A 6,000-nucleotide genomic window follows, 5' to 3' on the forward strand; every position below is an offset into this window, starting at 1 on the left:
TGGGTCGCGACCCATCAGTTGGCAACCGCTGGGAAGAAGGTCCCTTCCAACTGTGTTATTCTATTATGTATTAATGGACCCAGTTGGTGCTGATAACCACTAATATTAGCAACAGATCACTTTTACAAGGAAATCCCACATTCCTTGTTTGGGGAAAAGGTCTGATGAAGAGTCAGAGAAGCTGCTCTTTCCCCTGTTTTTTTGCTAATTGACATGAGTAACTTTCTCACACGTACCGCACTTTCACTCGGCTCACTTTCCAGGCTGCCAATGAGCTCAGCAAAACAAAGCACGGTTGGTAAAACTATGCATAAAATATCAGCCTGCCAGATGTTGAAGCAGAATTAATGAAGTGCGGCGTAAGCTGGAATATACACTCTTTTCAATTCATCGGCTAATTAAAAAAAAGCAAGGTACTAACCTCAGAAGACATTAAGCTTCTGCAAAGAAAACACAATTAGCACAACAATAAACCTCCAGACATCTTCGGCTGGTCTATGAACCAGGAGATTTCGAGTACTCCAGAGACTGCAGACTGCTAACATGTGTGAACTAATTTACTGTTTGCATTAGAAGGACGATACTTTAGTTTGATGGCTTTTCTCTTCCCGTGGGTTTAAAAAAAATTGTACATGCTTTTGAAATTTATATCTTCATATATTTCTGCATCATATAGTACACAGGCTTTCTAGCCATCCTGCACTTATTTATGTAATTCATAACATGAACTTTACAACACACCAATCGTTACGTTTTCACATTTTAAAATCCCCAGTTCCCCGGTGCAATTTTTAAAAACAGAAATCCTCTCAATCTTAGCTCTTCTTAAAAGCAAAGGTGGTCTTCAGCAGGTTCTGACCAGTTCTGGAGAACCGGTTGCAGAAATTTTGAGTAGTTCGGAGAACCAGCAAATACCGCCTCTGACTGGCCTGCCAACCCCATCTCTTCTCTGCCTCCCATCAAGTCCCAGCTGATTAGCTGGGTCTCCTTTGGTTGCCCTGCACAGGAGAACGGAGCTGGCAAGCAGGTTAGTGGGCTGGGGAGAGAATGGGGATTTTGCACTATATCCTTCCCCTGCCATGCCTCCCAAGCCACACCCCCAAGCCACACCCACTGGACTGGTACTAAAAAAAATTGAATCCCACCACTGCTTAAAAGGTACCTCTGCTGACCTGGATAACTATCTCAGGTGACCTAAACATGGCATGGGAAGGAACAGTCATCCCAGGTCCAGGAAGTCACGTCATGTCCATGCTCAGATTTTCAATTGCTTTTGTTCAGGGAAGAGAAAAACTTTATTGTCACTTTAAATGTACACTAATCGGCATACGTTAAAATGAAATTTTGTTGCATACAGCTTTCAAAGAGTCATCATCTCCAATGTACACTATATAACCATGACAGAATAAATAAATACAAAATTATGCATATACCCACATGTATGACACAGAGAAACAATACAGTCTAGTTTGGATGTATACACGTAAATGGCGAGAAAAATGAATTTTGCGAGTTTACCACACGGATGGCCTAGGGAACAAACCCATTACAGAATCTGACAGTCCTGCTAGAAATACTTCGAAACCTCCTCCCAGAGGGGAGCAACAGAAACAGACCATAAAGGGAGTGTGTGGGGTCTCTAACAATGGTTTGAGCTCTAAGCACAGAGTGCTTATAAGCAGTACCCTGAATAAGAGGAAGCAAGCTTCCTATAATCTTCTCCGCTGTCCTTACCACTTTCTGTAGAGACTTTCTGTTTAAGGAGCTGCTACCACCAAATCAAACAGAGATGCAGTTTGTTAAAACGCTCTCAATGTAGCTCTTTAAAAAGTGGCCAGGACAGGAGAAAGATAGGGGTGGAGGGTGCGATGGCTCAGCAGTTAAAGACTCTGAATTTGTCAGCTGGAGAGCTGACAGTCCAGGTTCGAGATCTGAGTTTTGCACAACAGAGTGAGCTTCCATTCCTTGTTCCAGTTCCATCCACCTAGCAGTTCAAAAGCATGCAAATGTGAGTAGAATAATAGGTACCATTTTGGTGAGAAGGTAACAGTGTTCTGTGAGCCTTTGGCTATAGCCATGCTGGCCAGATGACCATGGAAAATACATTTTGATAATTCTGGCTCCCATGGCCGAGAAATGGAGATGATTCAAATTTCTTAACAACTGGTTCTGTGGGCGTGGACTAGTTTGTGGGTGTGGTTTGGTCATGTGACTAGCTAGGCATGGCTTGTATGTAAATATTATAAATATTTATGTAAATATTGACTTTTTTTTTTTAAAGAGCAACTTTTATCCAAAATCAAGCAAAGCAGGCAGGCAGATTGAGTTGCTTGCAGAATCACAGATTCACTCAGCAATCTATCTTTCTGCAATCTGCTACCTGAGTCTGCACTGAAAAATAGAAGCTTCAGTCCTAAGATTCAGCTCTGCTTTTAGATTAGCTGGAAAGCAAGAAATCCAATGATTTCCTGCTTTCTAGCTAATCTAAATCTCCTGGCACAGCAGAACAGCTGATGGTCGGGGGAAAAAAAAAAGGAAAAATAGCAACTTATCAAACCCAGGCAAGTTTGATGGTGTACATGCTAGGTAAGGAGTGTGTGTGTGGGGGGGTGTCGGGCAGGGCAGGATGGAGTGGAGCCAGCCAGTGGCATGATTTACTGGTTCTCTGAACTGTGCAGAATTGTAACCACCGGTTGTATAGAACCAGTCCGACCAGGAAGAATTCCACCCCTGAGCAGGAGCCCTTCCCATGCCGCTGTTGTACCCCCAAAATTCAGGGCCCAGCTTCTTCTCCAAGGCTGCTCCTGCTACAGTGTCTGACAGATGGAGGAAAGAGGAGCAACAACCCAGGGGCTCTTCCATACTGCTAGAAGGCCTGCCCTGCCTATGACATTGCTTGCGGCTCTTGGAAATGGTGCAGGATGACGGGTCATTGTCAGTTCTAACTCAATGAACAGAGTAATTCATCAGTCAGGCAAGTCAACTTTCCTACGTAAAATTTATGGGGAGGTGGAGGCTTAGGGGGAGATGGTTTCAGCTGGCCATTTGAGATGCAGAGCTCCGTAAAGGTCTATCGCATTAACAGCCCAGAGAAGGGAGATATAAACAGATGGCCTGGCCCTGCATCGCTTGCCACATTTTTCTTTCCCAATCGTTGGCTACTTCAAGTTGAAAACTCCTTAGAAGTTCTTCTGTGGGGCTCGGTGAAATACCATCATGAGATCATTGCAGGGTCTCAGCAAAGTTCAACCAAACAATATCCCTGATTTGTAGCGTGCCAATGGCCATTTACTTTGGGCCCCCAGCTTCATTTCTTAAGATAATTTAAAATTAAATTGATTAGATCTATCTATCTATCTATCTATCTATCTATCTATCTATCTATCTATCTATCTATCTATCTATCATCTACCTACCTACCTACCTATCCTCTCTATCATCCATCTATCTATCTCCTCTCTCTCATCTATCTAGGTATCTATCTATCTATCTAGCTATCCATCCATCCATCATTCATCTATCCATCATCTCTATCATCTCTCTCTATCCCCCCCTCTCTCTATCTATCTATCATCTACCTACCGACCTACCTACCTACCTACCTATCCTCTCTATCATCCATCTATCTATCTACTCTCTCTCATCTATCTAGATATCTAAGTCTATCTAAGTCTATCTATCTATCTATCTATCCATCCATCCATCCATCCATCCATCTATCATTCATCTATCTATCCATCATCTCTATCATCTCTCTCTATCCCTCTATCTATCCCTCTATCTCTCCATCTCTCCATCTATCATCTATCATCTATCTATCTTCTATCTATCTATCTATCTATCTATCTATCTATCTATCTATCTATCTACCTACCTACCTACCTACCTACCTACCTTCTCTATCATCCATCTATTTCTCCTCTCTCTCATCTATCTAGGTATCTAAGTCTATCTATCTATCTATCTATCTATCTATCTATCTATCTATCTATCCATCCATCCATCCATCCATCCATCCATCTATCATTCATCTATCTATCCATCATCTCTATCATCTCTCTCTATCCCTCTCTCTATCCCTCTATCTCTATCTCTCCATCTATCATCTATCTATCATCTATCTATCTATCTATCTATCTATCTATCTATCTATCTATCATCTACCTACCTACCTACCTACCTACCCTCCTACCCTCTCTATCATCCATCTATCTCTCCTCTCTCTCATCTATCTAGGTATCTAAGTCTATCTATCTATCTATCTATCTATCTATCTATCTATCTATCTATCTATCTATCCATCCATCCATCTATCATTCATCTATCTATCCATCATCTCTATCATCTCTCTCTATCCCTCTATCTATCCCTCTATCTCTCCATCTCTCCATCTATCATCTATCATCTATCTATCTTCTATCTATCTATCTATCTATCTATCTATCTATCTATCTATCTATCTATCATCTACCTACCTACCTACCTACCTTCTCTATCATCCATCTATTTCTCCTCTCTCTCATCTATCTAGGTATTTAAGTCTATCTATCTATCTATCTATCTATCTATCTATCTATCTATCTATCTATCTATCCATCCATCCATCTATCATTCATCTATCTATCCATCATCTCTATCATCTCTCTCTATCCCTCTCTCTATCCCTCTATCTCTCTATCTCTCCATCTATCATCTATCATCTATCTATTATCTATCTATCTATCTATCTATCTATCTATCTATCTATCTATCATCTACCTACCTACCTACCTACCTACCCTCCTACCCTCTCTATCATCCATCTATCTCTCCTCTCTCTCATCTATCTAGGTATCTAAGTCTGTCTATCTATCTATCTATCTATCTATCTATCTATCTATCTATCTATCTATCTATCTATCTATCTTTCATCTATCCATCATCTCTATCATCTCTCTCTCTCTCTCTCTCTATCCCCCCATCCATCATCTATCATCCATCTACCGTGTTTCTCATATAATAAGGCCGGGTCTTTTTTTTTGAGCCCGGAAAAAATGGCTAGGACACCTTTTCAGGGGTGAATTAATTTCTCCCCCGCCCCGCGCACCCTCACCCAGGGCGCCCCATGGGCAGCTATGCCTCGCCACCAGCCACTCCTAATGGCCAATCATGGTGGAGTGTGGAGGGCTCCCTACCCCCACCAAGTGCCTTTGCTGCAGACCCGGGTCAGTGAGCGGGCAGCGAGGATGTCCACTAGCAGCGTTTCGGCTGCTTCTCAGGCCTCCATAGTTTCCATGGTTTCTGCCGGTGCTGGCACCTCTCTTGCCAGCACCGTCTCCAACAACAGCATCTGGGTCGCTCCCGCTTTTCCCCCGTCCCTGTAACAAGAAAAAAAAAAGCATTTTGAGGTACCTGGGAGTGCCGCATGCTGCGTTTTGGTTTAATCCCAAGCGGCTGGGTGGGTGTGAGAAGAGATAAGCGAGCATCTCTGCTGCTGCTATGCTTGGTTCTCCAGCCTCGGGCTCTGCAAGTTTCCAAAAGTCCCGGTGTCCAGCCCGTTCCTGCATTCCAAGCGCGCCCAGACTGAGCTGCCAGCGCTGTCTCTAACAACAGCGGCAGCAGTGGCAGGAACCGTGGAAGTTATGGAGGTGGCTCCCCTACCCGAGAAGTGGCTGAAACACTGACGTCCACGCCGACGCCGCCTGCCTGTTGACCTGGGTCTGTAGCAAAGGCGCTTGGTGGGGGTAGGGAGTGCTCTGCCATGATCAGCTGTTAGGAGCGGCTGATGGTGAGGCATAGCTACCCGCGTGGTGCTCCTAATGGCAAGTTCCCCCTGCCTTCCTCCCCAATTTCGCATGTTTTAAAATAGGTCTAAATTTGGGGGGAAGGGCTTAATTTCATTTTATGCCTAGAAAACATGCTGGGTCTTCCTATGGGGGGGGGCGTATTGTTGGAGAAACACGGTATCTATCCATCATTTCTATCATCTCTATCCCTCTATCCCTCCATCTATATTTCTAT

This window comes from Pseudonaja textilis, chromosome 14, assembly GCF_049901715.1.
Source record: "Pseudonaja textilis isolate UNSWEBS1 chromosome 14, rPseTex1.2, whole genome shotgun sequence".
Lineage (NCBI taxonomy): Eukaryota > Metazoa > Chordata > Lepidosauria > Squamata > Elapidae > Pseudonaja > Pseudonaja textilis.